Below are 27,074 nucleotides of genomic sequence, written 5' to 3'. Positions count from 1 at the left end.
AGTACCCATCACGTATCTGAACATATTCGTCATCTTCTGTATCAGCCTCAAAATTGACCCATTATGGGGAATATTTTAACCCTTCCTGGACATGTTTAGTAATCACTGTTACAGTGTGTGGTGCAGTCCAGAGGCACTGCTCACCTGGCCTTATCTGTGGGAGAAATAAGGATGACCCTGATTTAACAAGGAACCTGTGATCTTGTGGTAAGGTGCCCCCCATGCAAAACACTGTGAGAACCAAAATTAAATTAATCTCCTCAAAAAAATACCTGGTGTCAGAGTGGCCGATGACAGCCTGTACAGCAAGGTGCCTAAGGCATCCGCTCCGAAGGTCAATCCCCAACCACACTTCGCATCGCCACATTCATGTTCACTGTTGCCTTTCCGCACAAACCCAATTACGCAGTGTGGTATGACAGTCAATCCGGTGATATCGCACATGGCACATCGTACAGATCTGTCGCAGAGGAACGATTGAACTCTTCTGACCTGACTGGAAAGAAAAGATCCATATAATATCATCATTTACTGCTCAACATCACAGACTAGATAATGAGAACATGAAAAAAAAAAGACAGATGATTTGTGCATTTTATATTGTGATAAATGTGGGATGATTATAAACCTATCGTCATTGTACGAAAAATGAAGAGCCCCCTCTAACAATCCTGTGATTTATTATTCAACAACCTCAGCTCTTCCTGATTTATGCCATACAATCATGGACTCTGTAATCATAGTGTTTGTAAAATATTGACGGATAGAGGCTTCCACTCTTCCTCAGTATATCTGGTTTAGCCCTTTAGCACAACTCTGGAAAGAACATTGCGCTCCCACAGTGAACTGTGAGGAGTACGGGGTGGAATAGACATGGCTTCAGGGAACAATGTGTCTTCTGGTGAACATTAGAAGTAAAAAATAAATAAATAATAATAAAACACTTATTTGCAAGGGTTTTGTGGTGGATGATTTACATGTATTTGCAATTTACTTACACTTTAGCGTAGTGAATTATAATTGAAGTTTCTCACTGTCATATACATACACATTTATGGCACACAAATGTTCTGTCATCTGCAGTAACCAGTTTCACTACAGATGTTTCCTACCAGAATCAATAAGCCTCGTTGAATTATCACCTCAAAGTAGGAGACACCTACACACAGAACCAAAAAGACTTGGCTCTCTCCATAGGAGAACCTAGAGCCATATACAGTGAGCTCAAAATGTATTGGGACAGTGACACCTTTTTTAATGTTTTGACTCTGTACTCCAGCACTCCAGCACTGTACTCCAGCACTTTGAAATTATACAATGACCTTGAGGTTAAAGTGCAGACTGTCAGCTTTAATCGGAGGGTATTTGCGTCCGTATTGAGTGAACCATTTAGGAAAATACAGCACTTTTCGTACATACTCCCCCATTTTATGGGAACAAAGGGGGGGGGGGGGGGGGCGTAGGTACACAAGTAATGTAATGAAATTAAAGCTGCAAGTCTGTGCTTTACCCTCATAGTCATTGTGTAATTCCAAATCCAAAGTGCTGGAGTAAAGAGCCAAAACAAGAAAAAATGTGTCACTGTCCCAATACTTTCGGAGCTCACTGTTGTGGAGACGTTGTATTGATTAATATGACGACGGCTGTTAATCGAACGATAAACTATGTTTATAATTACATGATTCAATTAATCAGGTAATCATTAACTCAGTAACCTGGGGCACCATGGGAAAAGTTTGTTTTAATGAGTTTCCGTTTCCCAAAATAACTCAAGGAATTTCAGAACATCGATTTTACAGCAGTCGCTAATTAATCAACTTCCTCTTACAGTCTCATTCTGAACGTCGCATAATTCGTGATTCTGCACAAACCCGGGTCTCACTAAATCATTCCGTACCACACCAATTGAGTTGATTATTTATTTACTAACAAGCTAAATTATAATAAACTCAGCAAAAAAAGAATCGTCCCTTTTTCAGGACCCTGTCTTTCAAAGATAATTCATAAAAATCCAAATGACTTCACAGATCTTCATTGTAAAGGGTTTAAACACTGCTTATCATGCTTGTTCAATGAACCATAAACAATTAATGAACATGCACCTGTGGAACGGTCATTAAGACTCTAACAGCTTACAGACGGCAGGCAATTAAGGTCGCAGTTCTGAAAACTTAGGACACTAAAGAGGCCTTTCTACTGACTCTGCTCATCTACGTGAACGTGCCTTAGGCATGTTGCAAGGAGGCTTGAGAACTGCAGGTGTGGCCAGGGCAATAAATTGCCATTTCCATACTGTGAGATGCCTAAGACAGCGCTACAGGGAGACAGGACGGACAGCTTATCGTCCTCGCAGTGGCAGACCATGTGTAACAACACCTGCGCAGGATCGGTACATCCGAACATCACACCTGCGGGACATGCATAGGATGTCAACAACAACTGCCCGAGTTACACCAGGAATGTAGAATCCCTCCATTAGTGCTCAGACTGTCCTCAATATGCTGAGCGAGGCTGGACTGAGGCCTTGTAGGCCTGTTGTAAGGCAGGTCCTCACCAGACAATGTCGCCTATGGGCACAAACCCACCGTTGCTGGACCAGACAGGACTGGCAAAAAGGGCTCTTCACTGACGGTTCTCAGTTTTGTCTCACTAGAGGTGATGGTCGGATTCGCGTTTATCATCGAAGAAATGAGCGTTACACTGAGGCCTGTACCTTGGAGCTCGATCGATTTGTAGGTGGAGGGTCTGTCATGTTCTGGGGTGGTGTGTCACAGCATTATTGGACTGAGCTTGTTGTCATTGCAGGCAATCTCAACGCTGTGTGTTACAGGGAAGACATCCTCCTCCCTCATGTGGACTCATCCTGATATGACCCTCCAGCTTGACAATGCCACCAGCCATACTGCTCGTTCTGTGCGTGATTTCCTGCTAGACAGGAATGTCAGTGTTCTGCCATTGCCAGCGAAGATCCCGGATCTCAATCCCATTGAGCACGTTTGGGTTCTGTTGGATCGGAGGGTGAGGGCTACGGCCATTCCCCCCAGAAATGTCCGGGAACTTGCAGGTGCCTTAGTGGAAGAGTGGGGTAACATCTCACAGCAAGAACTGGCAAATCTGGTGCAGTCCATGAGGAGGAGATGCACTGCAGTACTTAATGCAGCTGGTGGCCACACCAGATACTGACTGTTATTCCATTTCTGTTAGTCACATGTCTGTGGAACTTGTTCAGCTTATGTCTCAGTTGTTGAATCTTATGTTCATACAAAAATGTACACATGTTAAGTTTCCTGAAAATAAAACGCAGTTGACAGTGAGTGAAAGTTTCTTTTTTTTGCTGAGTTTATAAGATACACAAACACACAGTCTAGGCTATTGATTAGGACTTAGTCCAGTGAAACAGGTCCCTGGCAGACCAACACAATATGACACGTGTTACACAAGATGGGGATTTAGAAAGAGAGAGAAAGAGAGAGTGCGCGAGAGAAAAGCACACTTCGATACATTTCTAAACTATGCTTAGTTTAGCCCGAACACTGCGCCCTTCTTGATCAGAATTATAATGATGTTATTACTTGTCAAAGGTCACCGTTGGGGGGAGGGATCTCATCGTGGACCGAGCTCCGCCTTCTCCTCTGATGGTGGCACCTCTTTCGTTACCGGGTGTAAATCTCTGATTGGCCACACAATCAGAGATTGAGATTCTCTTAATGGTCTGTTTCTTTTCCCTTGTTCTGTAAGCGGGGTCTTCTGGAGGACGGCTAGTCAGCCGTGTAGCTGGTTCCAGCGTGGGAAAGATAGCAGTGTAGACACACTGCTAGAATAACCGGGTGGTCCAGCTCGATTTCCCCTTCTTAGATACAGATGTAGCATGGATTGTTAAGAGGTTCCTTTGTCTTCTTCAACCTCCTGTTGCGTTTTGGGGTTGTGTCTAATCGTAGACCTTGGCTGCAGCGTGTGGTCATCTAGTCTTGTAAAATCTTAACTCACGTTTCATACCCTCGGGTCAGAAAGGGGCGTTTCCGTCTTCACGTCAAGTTCTCTGGGGCGTATCTAGTTCCTAGGCAAGGTATGACAATGTACTTTGATCTCGTTAGACAACACAGTTCACTTTTACAAAAACATTAACTTTGATCTGGACATTGTCCACACAACCAACAGTATGCAAAGATCATGTAAATAGTATGACAACGCTTCAAGTTACAATGTTTTCATTACAACGTCGTCATTTAACTTTTAATAACATAACAAAAACGACATTCATTTCAGTTTAGCCCGGGCGGCCAGCTCTAGGAAGAGTCTTGGTGGTTCCAAACTTCTTCCATTTAAGAATGATGGAGGCCACTGTGTTCTTCGGGACCTTCAATGCTGCAGACATTTTTTGGTACCCTTCCCCAGATCTGCGCCTCAACACAGTCCTGTCTCGGAGCTCTACAGACAATTCCTTCGACCACATGGCTTGGTTTCTTCTCTGACATGCACTGTCAACCGTGGGACCTTTTGTAGACAGGCTTTTCCAAATCATGCCCAATCAATTGAATTTACCACAGGTGGACTCCAATCAGGTTGAAGAAACATCTCAAGGATGATCAATGGAAACAGAATGCATCTGAGCTCAATTTCAAGTCTCGTAGCAAAGGGTCTGAATATTTATGTCAATAAGGTTTTCCTGTTTATTTATGAATTTGCATACATTTCTAAAAACCTGTTTTTGCTTTCTCATTATGGGGTATTGAGTGTAGATTGTTGAGTAAAATGTTTTATTTAATCCATTTTAGAATAAGGCTATAAATGTAAAAAAAAAAATGGGAAAAGTCAAGTGGTCTGAATACTTTCTGAATGCACTGCATATAGAGAGTTGGGCAGCTGTTGAATGTTCCGTGAGCGTCACTTTCTCCTCCACAGCCATTGCTAAATGATAATTATTGCTTCTGCGTTGTGATGTTTATTTCTTACGGTTTTCAAAACCAGTGAAAGCAGATATCCAATTTATTAAGACTACAACACAGTAAAGACACATTATCCTGGAAGCCAGTCATTGAAAACAACTATTAAATTCACTGCTCTGTTTTGCTTGTTTACAGCAGGTCATTTCATAGGGAACTGTCAGAGGCACTCTCGTACTATTACATCACCAACATTTTATGAAACAAAGGTATATATGGGAGCTAAGATGGCGCCCATTCTAGAACCTGGCCTAACTATCTATATATTGCTCTGGGAGAACCCTTTAAAGAAGCCCTTTTGGTAGAAGGCAGAACCCTTTTTGGTTCCAGGTAGAACCCTTTTTGGTTCCAGGTAGAACTTTTCTTGATTCCATGCAGAACCTTTTCCACAGAGGTGTGTACTGCTCACACTTAAGTGCCATAAGAAGAAAGGTCCATGTGCTGCCTCTGCTATACCATACTGTAATTTAGTCCATTCCTCTATGCCGTCTAGAGACAGCTAAATGGACTACCAGGAGAGCTTATGCTACAGTACCTCTGAGCTCAGCTATATTAATACCTTACAGTAGGATGAACAGATGGAGCTCTCATGTGACAATGTACTTTAGACAGTACGTACTCCTCCTCCTCCTCCTCTCTCTTCGCCTCCAAGCAAATAAAGCAGAAACAAAAAAACACTTAACTATCCTTTCAGCCCACATTGACTCACATTGTGAGTGAGAACTTTGCCAAGCACATTAACAACATTAGAGAACTGAGGAGTGTGAAATCCTTGACTCTCTTGCCCCTCCCTTTGAGAGGATTTATAATCGTAAAGTCAATCACTGAGAGGAAATAATGGTTCCAAACACAAAGGGCTGGATTCAATCTGTAGTGCAGAGGATCAGCATTGTAGGTTAATTGAAATGTAAAGGCAATATTTCCACGTTTGCGGAGACTGCATTCATGGTAAACGCTGCATATGTCGGCTCAGTCATTGCCTGTAGATTTCATCCGCACTACCACGCTGATCTTCGGCACTGCGGATTGAATACAGCAATATAATGTTTTATTAGAATAACAGATTCCCTCTGTGAGGTTCAGATGCTTTCAGATGGCATTAATAGAGAAGGTTATCTTCACAGTTCCTTTCTATTCCAGTTCAAATGGTATGGAACATTTACAAACATTCTACAAGCAAAGGATGTCTTTAATTTTAGATTGTTTACATCAATACCTTTCATGAGATGCATGTGCAGGCTATGTATGAATGCATTAAAATGCAAACACACAGGCACACTGCTGGCTTTAAATAGCTTCATTAGAAGTGGGACAGCAGATGAATGAAAGTAGCACTAGCAGATGACCACCATTTGGAGACAATCTGACTGTGGTGGCAGCCTTGACATGCATGAAGCCAGTTCAGTGTGATAAACAGATTAATAACAGAAATGCCATAGTGAAAATTATAAATAAACTCAGACAACTCATAGAAAATCACATTGTAGGTACTCATTTCTGCCAATCTTTACAATCCAGCTAAGTTTGCTAGTCACTGAATACATTTGGAGTTGGCCAGAGCAGTACAAGTGGGTCACGCTCTACCTGTTCAAAAGGGAAAACAGGCTAGGTGGAGCAGAAATGAAGTGTTCCATCTGCCTCTCGGGCAGCTCATGAAAAGAACAGTGATTGTGGGAGCCAGGGAGAAGGGGATATGTCATCCAGTTCTCTGGCACAGGGCAAGGTGGATAACGAGGCAGGTGGCGGCATCCTCGCACCGGTCTACTCACTCAGTGTTTTTTATTCCTACTTGTCCTGTGTCACTCTCAAAAATCTATGGGGCACCAGATCTGGGTATTTTGGTAAATAATTAGGCTCTCTGTAGTGTTTGGGCCTCGTTCAGTCCATACAACTGAGTGGCCTGTAGCTACTTTCTCCCAAGGGATGCTGCTATGTGTGTGTGTGTTGCACTTCCGAAGCATTATGGGAGAGGAAATGGTAAGCGGGAGGCCATCTGCTGTGCCACTTGCCATGTCTGCTTGTGCCAGCACCTCCACCTGCCTCCTATTTCTCAGGTGGGATGTGGAATGTCGCTTTAAAGTGTGATGTGAACACTACACACCCAAACAAATACACCAAATGTCTCTCAACATGGATATTGCCAGATGTGCAGAGAACTGTGTAAGAATAACATTGTTGCACCTGTAAACAAATCGTATGGCTGTGTGTTTTCACAAGTATGCTAATCACTGCATATACTTTATGTGTGGTGGTTGGGGGAGCACAGATGGATGGCTGCAGAGAGATAAGACAGCTGGGTAAAGAGACGGAGTAAAAAGGTGGTTGTAACATCCGTCTGTTTTATCTGTGTTTCAGCGCCGCAGAGTGAGCCTCCCTGTCCTTGACCAACGGATATGGCAGTGACACAGAAGACGAGGCAGATCCATGCCTGGTCTGGGGAAAGTCATTTATTTCCGTTGACCCATTCGGTCAAGTGAAGTGAAGCTGAGCTTCCGTACTGCCAACACCACTTCTGCAATTACCGAGTGTGATGGGTCTAAGATTGCGTTAAGATACAGGACTCTGGACCCTTTCTCGCTTGTTGACACCATTAAGCCGTCACTGAGGTTGGGGAGTGTCAGTCAGTGAGTGACTGGTCGCTCACCCATTGCCATACGACAACTGTTTCAGCTGATTCTCATCAGTACCGCTACCTAACCTAGTGGTTCCTTTGTATTGTATTACAAATTCAGCGTAGGGGAGTTGGTGTGCTTGATAGTTGGATGACATTGACTATTGTCTTACAAAATGCCCTCGGTTCCCCTCTTAAAAGTTGGATCTGGTAGTCATTGATAGTCAAACTCAAAAAGTTGAACTACTGTATGTTCACTCGTCCCCACCAAATAGCACTCTGGTTTCCCAATGCCGAAAACGAATACCATTTACCAAACTTTGTCAAGCTGCGGAAATACAGTCTTGTACTGTAGATAACAGCACACGGCAATAAATACCTTTTTCAACCATTTCAAGTGCAGCGTATGGAATTTGAATAAGACGTTTAGACACTCAAGAGGCAGTTCAACCGTGGTCTAATCCAACCTGTGTCAGCCCAGAGCCTTTAATCTCTTCACGGTTTCAGTTATCAAACAATAACAGAAACTCCACAGATCCATTTCTAACTGTAAAATATGAATGTTATTTTATTTCTACAGGTGGGTTGTGCCCATCCATGTATGTTCAATGTTATGCTTGCTTTTGTAGTAATTTGACTACAGTGAGAGCTGTTTTGCAGCAGACAGAATGTCAGCACCTGTCATGTGAAAATAATCACACAAGAATAGCCTAAAGCAGCGGATCAGTTAATTCCATGCCATTAGCATATTAGTCTCACGTCATCTGAGACAATGTAAGTAATACATTCAAGTCGACATTGTGGTCCGAACAGGAAGCAATCAACTAAGAAATACCACAGCTCTCATTGATTGATGTTGTCCATCTGGGCAAGAGAAGGTGTGAGGGATGGCAGACAATATATGACATTTTGTAAAAAAAAATATTGAATCTTTATTTACCTAGGCAAGTCGGTTAAGAACAAATTCTTATTTACAATGACTGCCTACCCTAACCTGGACGACGCTGGTCCAATTGTGCGCCGCCCTATGGGACTCTCAATCATGGCTGTGATACGGCGAACCAGGGTCTGTAGGTGACGCCTCTAGCACTGAGATGCAGTGACCACTGTGCCATTTGGGAGCCCCATTACAGTGCCTTGCGAAATTATTCGGCCCCCTCGAACTTTGCGACCTTTTGCCACATTTCAGGCTTCAAACATAAAGATATAAAACTGTATTTTTTTGTGAAGAATCAACAACAAGTGGGACACAATCATGGAGTGGAACGACATTTATTGGATATTTCAAACTTTTATAACAAATCAAAAACTGAAAAATTGGGCGTGCACAATTATTCAGCCGCCTTAAGTTAATACTTTGTAGCGCCACCTTTTGCTGCGATTACAGATGTAAGTCAATTGGGGTATGTCTATCGGTTTTGCACATCGAGAGACTGAAATTTTTTCCCATTCCTCCTTGCAAAACAGCTCGAGCTCAGTGAGGTTGGATGGAGAGCATTTGTGAACAGCAGTTTTCAGTTCTTTCCACAGATTCTCGATTGGAATTAGGTCTTGACTTTGACTTGGCCATTCTAACACCTGGATATGTTTATTTTTGAACCATACCATTGTAGATTTTGCTTTATGTTTTGGATCATTGTCTTGTTGGAAGACAAATCTCCGTCCCAGTCTCAGGTCTTTTGCAGACTCCATCAGGTTTTCTTCCAGAATGGTCCTGTATTTGGCTCCATCCATCTTCCCATCAATTTTAACCATCTTCCCTGTCCCTGCTGAAGAAAAGCAGGCCCAAACCATGATGCTGCCACCACCATGTTTGACAGTGGGGATGGTGTGTTCAGCTATGTTGCTTTTACGCCAAACATAACGTTTTGCATTGTTGCCAAAAAGTTCAATTTTGGTTTCATCTGACCAGAGCACCTTCTTCCACATGTTTGGTGTGTCTCCCAGGTGGCTTGTGGCAAACTTTAAACAACACTTTTTATGGATATCTTTAAGAAATGGCTTTCTTCTTGCCACTCTTCCATAAAGGCCAGATTTGTGCAATATACGACTGATTGTTGTCCTATGGACAGAGTCTCCCACCTCAGCTGTAGATCTCTGCAGTTCATCCAGAGTGATCATGGGCCTCTTGGCTGCATCTCTGATCAGTATTCTCCTTGTATGAGCTGAAAGTTTAGAGGGACGGCCAGGTCTTGGTAGATTTGCAGTGGTCTGATACTCCTTCCATTTCAATATTATCGCTTGCACAGTGCTCCTTGGGGATGTTTAAAGCTTGGGAAATCTTTTTGTATCCAAATCCGGCTTTAAACTTCTTCACAACAGTATCTCGGACCTGCCTGGTGTGTTCCTTGTTCTTCATGATGCTCTCTGCGCTTTTAACGGACCTCTGAGACTATCACAGTGCAGGTGCATTTATACGGAGACTTGATTACACACAGGTGGATTGTATTTATCATCATTAGTCATTTAGGTCAACATTGGATCATTCAGAGATCCTCACTGAACTTCTGGAGAGAGTTTGCTGCACTGAAAGTAAAGGGGCTGAATAATTTTGCACGCCCAATTTTTCAGTTTTTCATTTGTTGAAAAAGTTTGAAATATCCAATAAATGTCGTTCCACTTCATGATTGTGTCCCACTTGTTGTTGATTCTTCACAAAAAAATACAATTTTATATCTTTATGTTTGAAGCCTGAAATGTGGCAAAAGGTCGCAAAGTTCAAGGGGGCCGATTACTTTTGCAAGGCACTGTATATATAAATTATATATAATTATTTATGTAGGTATTGACTTGCTGATTTGCTTTAGAGTTGCATCAAGCATGCATTGCTGTAGGAAGGGTTGCAAAGGGACGGTAAATTACTGGAAACTTTCAAAGTTTACCAGTAAACTACCAGAATTTCGGTATCTTTCAAGGATTTTATGCAATTTATCACAAAACATCTAGTTACAAAAAAGTTGAAAAAAAGGGTTTCAGCATGAAATATATTTGATTTTTTTACAACTTTTACTATGTTAAAACGGTGCATTCGGAAAGTATTCAGACCCCTAGACTTTTTCCATATGTTGTTACATTACAGCCTTATTCTAAAATGTAAATATATATTTTTAAATTCTCATCAATCTACACACAATACCCCATAATGACAAAGTAAAAACAGGTTCAGATTTTTTTGCAAATGTATTGAAAATAAAAAATGAAAATATCATATTTAGATAAGTATTCAGACCCGTGACTCAATTCTTTGTTGAAGTGCTTTTGACAGTGATTACAGCCTTGCGTCTTCTTGGGTATGACGCTACAAGATTGGTACACCTTTATTTAGGGGAGTTTCTTCCATTCTTCTCCTCAGATCCTCTCAAGCTCTGTCAGGTTGGATGAGGAGCATCGCTGCACAGGTCTCTCAAGAAATGTTCGATCGGGCTCAAGTCCGGGCTCTGGCTGGGCCACTCAAGGACATTCAGAGACTTGTCCCAAAGCCACTCCTATGATGTCTTGGCTGTGTGCTTAGGGTCATTATCCTATTGGACGGTGAACCTTCGCCCCAGTCTGAGATCCTGAGCTCTCTGGAGCAGGTATTCATCAAGGATCCCTCTGTACTTTGCTCTGTTAATCTTTCCCTCAACCCTGACTAGTCTCCCAATCCCTGCCACTGGAAGATATCCCCACAACATGATGCTGCCACCACCATGTTTCACCGTAGGAATGGTGTCAGGTTTTCTTCCAGACGTGACACTTGGCATTTAGGCCAAAGAGTTCCATCTTGGCTTCATCAGACCAGAGCATCTTGTTTCTCATGGTCTGAGAGTCCTTTAGGGGCCTTTTGGCAAGCTCCAATCGGGCTGTCATGTGCCTTTTACTGAGGAGTGGCTTCTGCCTCCCCACTCAATTATAAATGCCTAATTGGTGGAGTGCTGCAGAGATCGTTGTCCTTCTGGAAGGTTCTCCCATCTCCCCAGACGAACTCTAGAGCTCTGTCAGAGTGACCATCGGGTTCTTGGTCATCTCTTTGACCAAGATCCTTCTCCCCTGACTGTTCAGTTTGCCCGGGCGGCCGGCTCTAGGAAGAATCTTGGTGGTTCCAAATTTCTTCCATTTAAGAGCGGTGGAGGCCACTGTGTTCTTTGGGCCCTTCAATGCTGCAGAAATTTTTTGGTACCCTTCCCCAGATCTGTGCCTCAACACAATTTTGTCTCAGAACTCTTCGGACAATTCCTTCGACCTCATGGCTTGGTTTTTGCTCTGACATGCACTGTCAACTGTGGGACCTTATATATTTAGGTGTGTGCCTTTCCAAATCATGTATATACTGTATATATTTTTTTGTTAATGTTTTGGCATTAAACTGGTGATCGTTTTGAAAAAAGTTAGTACTGAAAATAATGCCATATGCTTTTTTAAGTAATTGGGCTATTTTCTCTCTAACCATATGGCTTATCTACTAGAAAATCATGGACAATATATACACATATATAATAAATGAATACTATATATTAATAAATATATTTTTACAGTTATCCAAGTATAAGTTACCAAAGTTATGATAGATTGCCATAGATTTTCTGTTAACTACAAAAAATACTGAAGATTCCAGTAACTTTGGTAAATTGCTGGTAGCTTTGCAAACCTAGCTGTAGAACATGCTAAATGTAAGCCCTTCCAAGGATCAGCTGGCGAAATATTAGCCCAAGGCCTATTTTCTTCCAATCTAATCTTCTAAATAATCAATTATTAAAGGACTCATTTGTATTATGAAGAAACTGAACACACGCATCACAAAACTAGAGAGCTAAAATGGAAAAAAAAAGAAAAAAAAATGAAGAACGGGGAGAAAAAAAAAGTCAAAAACAAGGCGTCTGTCAGACCTAAGAGACAAAGAAATAAAGTGAGAGGATGAGCATAATGAAGAATGACTGAGCAAAATTATAGGCGGCAGCACTATCTAAAAGTAAGGCCATTGCTATGCATAAAGCATCGCATTTCAGATTGAACAAGTTGAGACCCACAGCATTTGAGGTTAGACTAAAGGAGAGGAGAGAGAAGATAACCATCTCTCGTCTTTGTCTCTGTTTTGACATGGACTGGAAGGCATCATCCTTTAAATTAAGCAAGTACTAAGTTTGGACTCAAAGTTTGGACCAAAATTAAGAATATACCAGGGAAAGTTTTAAAAAAAACGATGCTTTGTATCCCTTTGCGTAGTTCAAATACAATAGGCAGTGTGAACAACATGCAACACAAAAGCAGTACTAAGTTGGTTGCTTGTTTTCGAGAGGGATGAGTGAACATTAGCTGCAGGGTCCTGTTTTCTATGCCAATACTAAGGACTGTTTGTTAATATCAAGAAGCTGCTTTCTAAATCACCCAAAGGGATCAAATTTGACAGTAAGGTTATTCAGTCATAACGCATTGCAACAGTAGCTTTCTCATCAAGCCAAAAGGCTATTTTCCACATAGCCCCTATTGGCAAGGTTAAAGCTTGAATATTTACAGTTGGAAAGTTGTGTTGATCAGTGAGGGCAACAACTCTCCAGATATAGTACGAATTCACTTCCCATGGAGTAGATGTCCTTTACGCAGAGATGATTTGTTCATAGTAAGAGGTATCAAAATAATTAAGGTTGAATTCCCCAAGGATTTACTTATAATTGGCCAGATGGACTTGTTCATGTGTTTTATTGTTATCCATTTCGCTAAAGGCAGATGTGCAGGGTTAATGTGTGGCCTTTTTGATTGTTGAGGCATTGCCATCCGTCCCTGGCAGTGCCACCTTACATTACGTAGCTCAAGTCATTTGACCAACAACAACAATAAAAACATAAGTTGCACAGTGATGCAACACCAGACATCCGCCCTGCAAATGATGCGATTGGACACATTTGGCTCTGGAGCTGAATAGAAAATAATTTTTCGAATGCTGATAACCTGCCCCCAAAATAATGTTTGGATGTATTCATGCTATGAAGTGCTCATTTGTGGTGGCTTGGTTCTCTGTTGAGGCTAATAGATGTTAGAGTCTTGTTTGCTAGCATTGTACACTTACCAAAAGGCAAGATTCTAGCAACAGTCTGGTCACTCCTGAATAGCATTTGCATAATGGAATTATGGGAACCATGCTATGTCTTTAGTGGACCATTAGGCAGGACTTTACTGGATTTTAATTAGTGGCTTCTGCCCTTAACCTTCATTAACATGCAAATGAATGTTCTAAAAACTAAATAAATATTTGGTGCACAGGGAGAAAAATGCAAAAGTGCTTAACAGGAAATCTACACTGAAAGTGTCTATTTCTATGATGCAAATCACAGTTAAGTACACAAATTAGACATAGCAGAGAAAGTGCAGGCCTTAAGTATACAGGTGAACTGAAATGTACTGTCACGTTCTGACCTTTGTTTCCTTTGTTTTGTATTTATTTAGTATGGTCAGGGCGTGAGTTGGGTGGGCAGTCTGTTTGTTTTTCTATGTTTTGGGGTATTTCTATGTTTCGGCCTAGTATGGTTCTCAATCAGAGGCTGGTGTCATTAGTTGTCTCTGATTGGGAACCATATTTAGGTAGCCTGGGTTTCACTGTGTGTTTGTGGGTGATTGTTCCTGTCTCTGTGTTTTGCACTAGATAGGGCTGTTTTTGGTTTGCCACGTTCATTGTTTTGTAGTGTTCATGTTTATCTGTTTTTATTAAACATGAATCAATATAACCACGCTGCGTTTTGGTCCGCCTCTACTTCACCACAGGAAAACCCTTACAGAATCACCCACCACAAAAGGACCAAGCGGCGTGGTAACGAGCAACAGCAGCGAAAAGAGGAATGGACATGGGAGGAAGAATTGGAAGGTAAAGGACCCTGGGCACAGCCTGGAGAATATCGCCGCCCCAAAGAAGAGCTGGAGGCGGCGAAGGCGGAGAGGCGCTGGTATGAGGAGGCAGCACGGCGGCATGGATGGAAGCCCGAGAGTCAGCCCCAAAATAGGCACACAGGAAGTGTGGCGAAGGCAGGTAGGAGACCTGCGCCAACTTCCTGTGCTTACCGGGGGGCTGGAGAGACCGGGCAGGCACCGTGTTATGCTGTGAAGCGCACAATGTCCCCAGTGCGGGTGCATAGCCCGGTGCGGTACATTCCAGCTCCGCGTATCGGCCGGGCTAGAGTGGGCATCGAGTCAAGTGCCATGAAGCCGGCTCTACGCATCTGGTCTCCAGTGCGTCTCCTTGGGCTGGCTTACATGGCACCAGCCTTGCGCACGGTGTCCCTGGTTCGCCTGCATAGCCCAGTGTGGGCTATTCCACCTCGCCGCACTGGCAGGGCGACCGGGACCATTCAACCGGGTAAGGTTGGAGCCGGTGCTCAAGAGCTCCAGTGCGCCTGCACGGTCCGGTCTATCCGTCACCACCTCCACGCACCAGCCCTCCGGTGGCAGCCCCCCGCACCAGGCTGTCTCTCCGGCTCATCCTTACAGGGGCTCCCGCCTGTCCAGCGCTGCCGGAGCCTTCCTCCTCTCCCGCGCTGCCAGAGCCTTCCTCCTCTCCAGCGCAGCCGGAGTCTTCCTCCTGTTCAGCGCTACCAGAGCTCCCGCTCCTCATTCCAGAGGCACCAGAGCTACTCAGTCCAGCGCTGCCAGAGCCTTCCTCTCCAGCGTTGCCGGAGCCTCCCGTCTGCCCAAGCGTTGCCTGAGCCGCCTGTGCCGCCAGTCTGCCAGGGGCCTCCAGTCAGCCAGGGGCCGCCAGTTCCGCCAGTCAGCCAGGGGCCGCCAGTGCCTCCAGTCAGCCAGGGGCCCCTCAGCCCTGAGCCGCCAGAGCCCCTCAGCCCAGAGCCGTCAGAGCCCCTCTGTCCAGAGCTTCCGCCCCTCTGTCCCGAGCTGCCCCTCAGCCCAGTGGGGTCATTTAGAGGGGTCGCCGTGGTTAGGAGGCCACGGAAGCAGACAATAAGGCGGACTAAGACAATGGTGAAGTGGGGTCCGCGTCCCGCGCCAGAGCCGCCACCGCAGACAGACGCCCACCCAGACCCTCCCCTATAGGTTAAGGTTTTGCGGCCGGAGTCCGCACCTTTGGGGGGGGGGGGGACTGTCACGTTCTGACCTTTATTTCGTATTTATTTAGTATGGTCAGGGCGTGAGTTGGGTGGGCAGTCTGTTTGTTTTTCTATGTTTTGGGGTATTTCTATGTTTCGGCCTAGTATGGTTCTCAATCAGAGGCAGGTGTCATTAGTTGTCTCTGATTGGGAACCATATTTAGGTAGCCTGGGTTTCACTGTGTGTTTGTGGGTGATTGTTCCTGTCTCTGTGTTTTGCACCAGATAGGGCTGTTTTTGGTTTTCCATATTTATTGTTTTGTAGTGTTCATGTTTATCTGTTTTTATTAAACATGAATCAATATAACCACGCTGCGTTTTGGTCCGCCTCTACTTCACCACAGGAAAACCCTTACATGTACAGTCATTTAAATGACTATTTGTTTGACGTTTTAGGCATTTTGATATTCACCTGCTCATACATGCCAATTTCTGGAATAAGAAATCATTCTAATATCAACCACTGAGCATGGTTATAATGTAATCTTCTTGCAGAAAAGCAAAAGTAAATTGTTTTTATTTTTTTTAAAGTAGCTTCCTCATGAAGGTCCACATTTCACCTGAGTAATGCATTTGGTTCATTAGAACATGTAACCTTGCCCCCTCTCTAATGCCACCTAGCACGCACGCACACACACACACACACCTTTCTTTTTTTCTAAGCAGAGCCTAATAACACACTGTTCTTGGACTATGAACTTCTAAAATAGCTGTACCATTTGCAATTGTAATGTGCTCATTTAAATTAAACGCTGCTTGCCATGAATACAATTGAACTTTCATGACATGTTAGACAAGACCCTGCCAAAATTACCCATGGACATGGACACATTAATCAAATGAGAGAATGGCCATTAAGCCGGCTAGTGAAAACATCCTTTGGAGGGGTGAAGCGTACGGGTCATTCTCCTTTTGTTAACCCTGTCTAATTAGAGTCGAAAGTCATCACTGGAAGACAGGACTAATATAGGACTGCTTTTATAGAACATACCTGTAATTGATGAAAGAAGTGGAGTGCAAAAAAACGGTGACATACTATAGGTGTTTGCCCACCAATGTCCATTTATCATTATGTATTAGGCAGCACATGGGTTAATGGTGTATATATGGTAGCCTACGCATGCATTTAATTAGTTGTCGTACTGTTGTGTTGCTCATACTTGTATACATGTGAAGATGTAATTCGCCTGGTAATAGTATTATACTATTATATAGTTATCCTTCCTGTAACTCTTCAGGAGTGGTTCTTTTTCTTTCGTTGGTGAACAGATCAAGGAAAAAGTCAATTAAAGGCCACTAGCTGTATGGTAAAAATCCAAATTGCATCATTGCTCAAGACGGACAGCTTGCTCAATAATTCATACAATTAGTTTTTCTCCTTAAGCAAGCTCTCTTGTTTCAGTAACCCGGTTCAACCTTAGCACCCACCTCTGTCGTATTAATCAGTCCCCATCGATTTAGTGTAGAAAGTAATTAAAGCCATGACATGTGTAGTTGATTTTAGACATCTGTATGTGTGTCAAGAATGCAGGAACACACCATGCCTGCCTGTCACTTGGCGTCAGTTATCCATGTTTCTTGGTGAATACAGAAGAGGGAAAACAACGTGCACAAAACACATGTGTTTTCATCGATTGAGGGGCACCTACAGATAGCTTGTCGTGTTTCTATGTTATCATTGGCGAGGCCCAAACGAAGATTGGCATTGCACTAGGTTACATGCTTATTAAAATAAGCAATAGCAATACTTCCAATACAACGGCAACACAATTCATGTACATTTACAGGCGACAGATTTTGGTTAGAACTTTAAAACACTGTGGCCAAGCGTGGTGAAGCTCAAAATGACAATGCAGTAGGCCTCTACCTGTACACTATAGTCCAAGTGATCTAAGGTCCATGGCATCATCTTGGGGATCTCTCCCACCATGGGTTCTTTCGCAGTGAGGTGAGGCAATAGGATTTCAACTCTCTTGCAACACTCTAAAACGTTAAAAAGTATCCTCTCTACGAACATGTTAATTAAATCAGGGGTTGTTGTATTGGCCATTTAGTGCCTGGCTACTGCACTGTGGTTGCTTAATGTCTTTTTTAAAAGTCCAATATAAATAACGCTCGCCGTGGTAAGCGTTTCACCTAGTTCATTAAATAATACAAAGAGTCATAAATACACCCCTGCCCTGCGAATGAATGTGTTGTGTTTAAGGAACAGTGGTGGGTAAACAATTAGCACTGCCGCCCCTCAATGATGAAGCTCCCATTCCCCATTATTAAGAAGTGGAGTCTTTTTACAGATTATCCCTGCTGTTTTATGAATTCACAATTACACCTCATTAATGTGTCATTTACATAATTACAAGGAATGGGACAGTGTGCACAGTAGGACAATACACTGTCTGGAACAAGAGAAAAATATTCCATAGGCTGTTGTACAGTACATATTTTGGGGAGTTTTGAGCTTTGTATTGAAATTATACTGTAATGCAGCACACAATATATAGGCTGTGAAAAAAGAGAGACACCAGTTCGAACACTTGAAAGATGGACAGGCAAAGGAGTTTATATATACGCCTACAGAAAACTATTTTGCACTGTAGGAAAACGCAGCGTGTCGATAGATCCACTCTTCATGGGTGGCAAAATGGTATCAGTATGTTTTATATATATATATATCAAAGACTCAATGTGGAGTTTATGTGCTTTACTTCTGTATGAGATCGTGCTCTAAGGACATATTGATGTAAACTCCAAAATATATGAAGCTTTTCTACCATATAACACAGTATATACAAATAAAAAAGTATTGAATTAGCACATTTTACATAATGTATTTTTGGGGGCCAACAAAATAAGGAAAACTAATAACTGAAGTGTATAGTTGTTCTACCTGTATGCACAGCATGCACACGAAAAGCTTATTTGGCCTCAGCAGGTAGGCCACTTCAATCCACCTTCTCTAGGTTATTTGTAAGATAAATGAAACCACAGAAACAGATGACAGGTCTTTAGCTCAACTCCAAAATGCAATTAACAAGCAAATGAGGCCAGTCAAACCACTCTGACCAATCGGCGCGGGCAACGACCACAGGGGCGAAGCAAAACGCTACATCATACACAATCTGCAAACTGCTCAGTCAACTTTATTGAGCAGACAAATCGCATGTGACATGGTAACTGCCATTGATTTGTGTATGCAAAGGTGTATGCAAAGGTTTTATATCAAATCTCTATATATTAATTGTATTTCTTGGGTGTTTTGAATGAGCAATGTGGACAGCTATGTCTTCCATCCATAATATATTTGCGTTTATTTGTTCCAGTTGATTGAATAAAAATGACTCGCCAATGTCCGTGTGTGTGTGATATTTATTCAAATGCAGCCTACAGCGTTTGGAAGACCAGTGTGAAGACAGAGAAAAGTATAGCTACAGATGATATCATGGATTTACCCGAATAAAGAGAGTCTCTGACACTCAGCCTGGTCTGATTTACTAAGACAGAACATTGGGGTTTACAGTTTTTTTCATATTACTGGTTTCAAGGGAGCAATGTAAGACTTGTTTTGGAAACACTGCTGGCACCTACCTTACCCAGCAGTACCCTGGTAGGCTACCATGCCAAGGAGTTTTGTTAATTGTCTTACAGTAATACATCTTCATTACTCCAATTGCATCACCCCTGTGCTTTATCCAAATGTACAAACCCAATCTACTGTCATTACAATACTCTGAAGAACAGCATAACTGGATAATAGCACGTAAGTTAGCTGACGGTATGAAAAAGCCACTGGGCTCTGAGACAACAAGCCTACGCCAAAGCTAAATGCTCAAATGAGATGTTTCATTCGGATGCTAGTGTCCTTCCACTCAGTAGAAAACCAGCAGGAGGAATCCTGCTGCTGCTAAATCTTTTTTTAGTCTAGATACTAGTGTGCATAGGGGTTGTGAGATTTATGGCTGGAGCTGAGCATAGCTGGTGGTGAAAGTCACTGGGGGTTTTCACATCCCTCCATTTGTTTTTCACATTACTGATGTTTCACTTAATGTGCTCCAAGCATCCCCTTGAGGAGGCTAGGTAGGCCTGTTCTCAAGTTCAGGCTTCATTTAGCTTTACTCTTCTCCTCCTGAGATACACCCAGACGTACAGGACCTCTCCAGAGGAGCTATTAATACAAGGGTGGAGGGAGGGGTTCAACCCCAAATTGACCCGGCAAGAGAATACTTCATGTTTGTTTGGAAAGGAGGTGGAAAACCTATGAAAACAACACTAGAACCTCTTAAAATGGCCATGAACAGGCAGTAAACTGATAAACTTGCGGTTCAAAGAGCTGTGTGGGGAAAAAAAACTACAACTACCTTAAAAAGAGAGATGGCGATCAATTAAAAAGTCAATTAACGATATGTGTGCAAATCAGTGCGGCGTAGTGAACAGTATCATTATACATGCAACTGTGAGAAACTAGTTTATTCAGGGTGTGCAGATGCCTTAACAAACCTATTTTTTCCCCTACCAATCAAAGTTCCTCCAGACAATCATCAGAGAGAAAGAGAGAGTTAATCTGGTCAAGTCGACAGTACTTGTTTTCCCCCTGCCAGTCTCCAGTGTGTTGGCCTCACTGTACCTTCACATAAGGACAATGGAAAAGAGGTGATTCATCTTGATTGAAGCAATTATGGAGCAAATATTATTTACACCATCTAAATTGGGCCTGGGTATCTTTCTGCTTACAGAAATTAAAGCTCCAGGGGAGGTAAAATGGACACCAATTAATTTTTGCTGACAGATTCAGTAAAACAGCAAACCGCGACAAAGGAGTTTCCCCTAGAGGACATGCTTTCAGCAGGCGGTGAGGATAACTCTCCGTGTGCCTGTAATGCTATATTATTTCCATACAAGTAAAAAAATACATTTGCACTTAAAATGAATCAATTAAATCAACAAATGACCATACACCTTGAAAAGTAGACATGATATGTTTAGGCTACACATTCTCGTTCCATGCACATACAGCCTGCTTCCATAATTTTGCATGGGTAGATAGAGGGGTGCCTGATCCTCACAAAGAAGACCACACAGTGCTTATCAAAAAGCTGCCGCTATGCAGGGTCGAGCCAACAGGAGGCACCAGGTTTGACGAGGATTTATTACCGGCTGCCATTTCCACTAAATGGCATTTTAAGAATCGAGGGCCTTTCTCCTTAAATCAATCACACAGCTCACATCCTGTTCTCCTCGCAGCCCAGCACAGTTATGGCAATGACAGGAGTCTCCATAGGCCGAACCTGAACTCAAAGCTCAGCTGCAGAACCACTGGGGTACACAGGTGGTACACTTCAACCTTCCTGTAAAAAAAAAAAAAAAAAACACTGAAGGAGTCCACACAAAAACATAGGCCTCGCTGTAGCTACGTAGCATGCCAGATGCAGTCGACACCATGGGTTGAAGTACTATCCTAATGACCTGTCTCCAAGTTTTTGTATCGACAGAGGGCGCAGATAAACATAATGGTTAGCTGCATAATCAGTTAAACACATTCTTCACAAAATAGACAGCTCCATATTAGACTGTTATTGCGTCTACGATATCTCAGTTCCCATATGTTCAATGCGATGAAATTGCTCTGGTAATGTCAGCCATAAAAAGTACAGTTATTGAATTCAATCTCCTGAACAAACTCTCTGCACTCTCAATTTGGAGTAGAAATGAATGGACTACCAAAGGGAAAGGTAATATTGTACGCTCTTTCCTCAGTGGACAAGGTCAATTGAAGGAGGACATGGATTGGCCATCAAAATTGACACCAACGATTGACTATGGCGATTATAGGCATGCAGATGGGGAGCTGTAAAGGTTATTAATAATGATTTATGGAATTAATTAAAAAGTAAGATAGCACTCCGTGCCTTAAATACATTGAATAAGTTCAGAAAAGGAACCGTTAGCAAATCAAAATGATTTGAAATGGTCTTAAAATGGATGCACCATGTAGCTGAATGGAAGTAAATGTGAAACAGATCAATTGAATTGATAAATGTTGACAATTATTTCACCATAATGCTACTTTACATTTCATGGAGGAATAAGAAAATGGAAAAGGTATAACATTTATGATTAGGATAAACGGTCCCAGCAAAATATGTATGTACACACGCTTGGTGAGCTGTAGAGCAATGGTTCTGATCAATGAGGTAGAACAGAGCTCTTACTAGGGGAACCTGGCAGGAACCTCCAATGTGTGCTACAGTTATCTTTTCAATTGACTTTTTCTGATGGAATGTTTAAAAAAATTGAATAAACTCACGTTCATCAATTTGTTTATGTCGTAAGGGAAATCGCAGAATCCATAAAACTAGAGCAATTTATTTTGAGTGCAGTAATAATGTCTAACTCTAAGACTGCTGGTTTGCGACTGGTAATCAGTCCACATATTCCAAGCTGACATGTTCTCCTGATATATTGCTGTATGTCCTCTAATTAATCCTTTCTTTAACGAGGCAGGCAAGCAAAACCACTTTGCCCCCCTCCCATGCCACTTTCATTTATTCCTTAATTGAATGAGGAAAGTGTACCGGTATTGTGTGACTACACTACGCTGTGGTGCGGCATTGAGACTAGTGAGGATGTGTCTCTTATTTAACAAGGCTTTTAAGTAAACAGCGTGAAAATGCACTGCACACAGTGCAATCACTATAGAGCACTCCAAACTCCGCTTGGAGTGTACCATCCCAATTACACACCATGGAGAACACATCTGTTCTTGCCCTCTGAAGGTGAAGGTCAATAACTACAAAAGGAGAGAGTGAGAGAAAGACAGAGAGAGAGAGAGAGGCAAAGTGGTAAAGCCATCAAGGTACTCTAATAAAACACATCCAACATGGAGCGGGAGACTAATTATCTGCCTCTGCCATGCCACAGCTTCAGAGAGTCTGCAGGCTACAGAGGGACTGAATGACACGTACCCCCATTCAAAAGGTGGGAACAGCTTCTCATGCATGCTATATTACCCCAAAGACGACCATCGGAGGCAGATAAGTCACTTGCTCCTTCTAGCCTCACTCCTCTGTGGACAGAGATCCTATAATGATACATTTCACTTTAGGCGATTTTCGGGTGATGGGCAGAAACGCGGAAACAAAAATGTGCACATTGTGGGACATCATCTCTGACCCCCATCAAACAGTCCTCTCCTCGTGTCTTGTGTTAAGGCGACATAAAGCCACCCCTCATTTCTCTGGGTCCATCTCTAATGGGATTTGGGTTTTATATTAAGCTTCTCTCTTCTCTCCAATCCTTCTCTCTTGTCCTGACATTCCAGTAAATTATTAGAATTTTAAACGTGACAAAAATCCACTGAGCAGGCTTCAAATAGGATAGTTTGTGCTTGCCTCTTAACTCAGCCCTTCCAGGTAAGCGTGCCCTGGAAAGTGACAGAGAAGGTGATGTACTGAGAATGTAGGGCACCATGTACATGCTACTCACACTAGGTGGCTTTCGAAAACTATCAGCTTTTGTGTAACTGATTCTAGAGCCAGATGAATCAGTGTTTAATGCATATCGGCTGAGCACCAACAGAGCCCAAGGGTTTATGTTATCTGTTTTAGCCTCAGAGCCGAGGGATTTCACACAATGGACAGTAATACATATACTTTTGGCAGGGTAAAGCAATGTGCCTTTTTGCCGTGTTTATTTCAAGAAAAATGAATAAATAGATACATGACTGCTGCCTCAAGAATAATAGCAATTGTCCAATAAAATGTAACCTTGACCAAACATATAATAAACCTAACGATAAAACCCAGACGCAAAATGAATAAGTGGAAAAAAACATATAGAAATTCAAAACCTGAAATCTGTGATTTAGTTCTGGCCAAGACAAAGTGTCTTAGTCAAATCTATTTATCAGAGTGTAGTGTTTGTCATACATTTAATCTTGATCCAGCTGAAATGTTCAATGTCACAGCTGATTAGGAGAGTAATACATACCCCCATTAATAACTGCTTTGACAACGTTGGAGTGATTTCTTTTATACCGATGGTGGACAGGTCCTGAGGTATGACGAGACGTGCAAAACTAAGGACCAGCGCGCCAGTGACGAACATAAAATACTCCAAGTAACCGACCGGCTTTACACCTCAATAGCTTTGACTTTCAATCCAACATGAAATTGCAATTAAGAGAGAACCCCTTTTGAGCTTGGTTAGGCATTACAATATTAGAAAGGGTCATTCAACACACGAGCGCATGAGTCACAGCACTTTCATTCGCACACTTCATCCCTTTCGTCTGTGACAGATAGACCTAGATAACTATACCTTTCTTGAATAACAACTTGATTCAATGGTTGGGCAAATAAAATCAACAGCAGTTGACATCAATCTCATCCAGCACAAACACATCCCTATACTCAATGTAATCTGTGTGTAACAGTGTTGTTTCTATCCATCCCCTTGCCCCAACCTTGGCACGAACCTAAGACCTTCTGAACACATCGACAATAGTCACCCATCAAGCATTGTTACCTATCACTCCACAAATGCAGCAGCTCTTGTAGAGCAAGGAAAACAACTACTTCAAGGTTATAGAGCGAGTGACGTCACTGTTTGAACGCTGCTAGCATACCATTTACTTGCTAGCCATTTCACATCAGTTATGTGGGTGTGCGTGTGTGTGCATGGGTAACTATGTGATGAGTCAACAACATGGCTGGCACTAACACACTCTGCCTGCTGTCTGCCTGGTGAGGTGACAGAATGATGTGGAGATATGACGTGACACCAGGGGCAGCGCTCGCTGGTCAGACAAATGAAGCCTGTCAGCTTTTCTCCTACAAAGATCAACCACTCCTTCCCAGTTCTGTGGGCAGAGAGGTGGGTGTATGAGTCTATTGTGTTTTTGATCTTACCTTTCATGACAACCGCTGGCCCTGAGACCATCCATCTTTTCAACCTCACTGGGGAATCACCTTTGATTGTGGAGAGCAGCCCCAGTCGGCAGGGCACAGGGGGTGTAACTTGGGAGGAATGGGAATGAATATATAATAACTTGGCCTGTTTTTGCTCGGTGTGCCATAGTATACAGTATATAGCATTCAATGTGGTAAGGCATTGACAAACATCCCATTGGGCAAAAATAGGTTGAATCAACATTGTTTCCACATCATTTCAACAACAAAAAATGACATGTGATTGTTACGCACGCCTCTATGAAGAGGGAACGCAACACCATGCTACAACTAAACTCTCCGTGAAGCGAAAAAGGTATGGACTGTAGGTGCGAGTAAGAATGATAACAGACAGAATGTGGTACCGTTTACAAGGACTTTATTCCTTTACACAGTAATATGGGGAAAAGGGGCTGGACGGAACCAAAGCAAAGAAAGTAAATCTCTGGCTTTTATATAGCTTCAGAATGAATGTAACTGGAGACAGCTGTGTCTTGACGAGGGGGCGGGGTCAGCTCTCCAATTAGCCCTAGAGTCGACCAATCAGCTGCTTGAGGGATTTCAGGAAGCCATTTCCTGAAATAAAACACATGCAAATACACAAACTACAACACATAAACTGGGGAACGTTACAGTGATGTTGAATCAACCTGGATACTGATTGAATTATGTATTTTTGAACCTAAATCCTATGACATGGTGAAATGTTTTGTTGATTTCACTTTAGTTGACAACTCTACCGAATGTAAATCAAAACTAGATGTTGAAATGATGTCTGTGCCCAGTGGGATGGGATTGACTGATTCCATTTAGATAAGCTCTCAGTCCAATAGCAATTTATCTGGATATCAAACTAAAATGTCTGGTTATTCATCATAAAGCGCTTGTAAACTGTGGTATCCGTCCATTTTAATGCATATTAAAAAACCCTAGATTCTATTGACGCACCGGTAACATAATAAAAAAATCCCCATCAAAATCCATCAGCTTAAACTAGAGATATTGTACCGTATGTTTTTTTTGCGTGGTCTGAAGTGGAAGGTGGCAGAGATACAGCGGTGTTTGTCAGACCATAAGATATCCCAAAAATCAGTCTTCTCACAAAGACGTCCGTAGCATCCGAACGGTTTGGCCTGCAAACTATTACGGAAAGGGGAGACTCTCACCTAACGATGGTGTTCTCCGTTTTGCTCTACTACCCCCACAAGTGTCACGGGAATCGTCTGAAGGTAACCGGTATAAAAACAAAAAAAATGAATGGAAGCATGGGTGTAGTTTTGTGCCCACCCCAAAACAAATTATAATAATATTTCCTGAGCTTTCTTATATCTCCTAGATATAGGACGGACACTTCAAAACCTTGTTCCTTAGGATTTATTTTTTTTACAGAATTTTTTGCCCGATTCAGGAAACTAGGCATATGTCGCAAGTCACAACTTCACAGGAGAGCCTTGTGAACGTATTTTTATTTATTAATCAAAATGTATTTTTTCATGTGCCTTAATGTCAAATGTGTATGCCATCTGTAAATACAAATGAAATTATTAAATTATGAGCCTAGTTCAGTGTTGCCAACTCCTCAGTAAGGAAAGTAGCTATTGGCTGTGCTAAAAGTCGCTTGTTTTTTTTAAATGTCACAATTCAAACCGTCCTCCTTTATCCGGGCTTGGAAGCGGAAAAAGTGACCCAAAAGAGACACTCTGGCGGAGATACTTCGTTTTTTATTTTATTTAAATTTTTTATTTTAGTTTTTTACATTTACATCCCGCCCTGAATGTAAGCCAGGGCAGGATCAGCCAGCGGCGGCTTCCCGCATGTAGGATTCATTTGCAGTCTGGACGCTGAGGGGTGAACATCTCCTGCTCTGACTGCAGCTGGGAGGGACTGCAGCGGCCCACGGCAGCACCCGCTGCTCGTTGAGAAGAGTAAGAACGATACATGCTTTCACGTCAGAGTCTCCATAACACCAGAAAAAGTCACTAGATTTGTCTCTAGGCGCTTTTTTTAAAATGTGTCGCTAGAGATGAGTTTGGATTGGTGTTGCATCTTGTGTCTATGAAATAAACTGCATAAATATTCCTTTTGACTTAAGTTTTTTCAAAAGATATTATGTTAGCTATGGAGAACTGCAAGTATGTTTCTACTGCTCTCAATAACATTGCTGCCCTGAATTTATTGACAAAGGTCAGTGGGAAAAAGTTGTGATGGCCTACTTTCTGGACAATGGTCATGCCATGCAATGCTGACTCATTTCATAACACGTTTTGAAATCAGTGTAACACAACGTGGCAAAACCAGATGTGCAAACTAAACGGAAACAACACAGGATGTCTTATAGAAAGGGGTTGTAGTCTGCCGTGAAGATTTCATCCATGTATACAGGTAAGAATCTAGCTACAGATTCAGATATTATACTTTTCTAATTTAGTCAGAAAGTTTCATTGCAAGCTAAAGCTTGCTGCTAGCGAGCCAGTTGGAGTTTGATGGCTAGCTTGCTAACTAACAATGAACC

Source organism: Oncorhynchus mykiss, chromosome 26 (genome assembly GCF_013265735.2).
Source record: "Oncorhynchus mykiss isolate Arlee chromosome 26, USDA_OmykA_1.1, whole genome shotgun sequence".
In the NCBI taxonomy this organism is placed as follows: domain Eukaryota; kingdom Metazoa; phylum Chordata; class Actinopteri; order Salmoniformes; family Salmonidae; genus Oncorhynchus; species Oncorhynchus mykiss.
Note: the sequence above shows the minus strand (reverse complement) of the source record.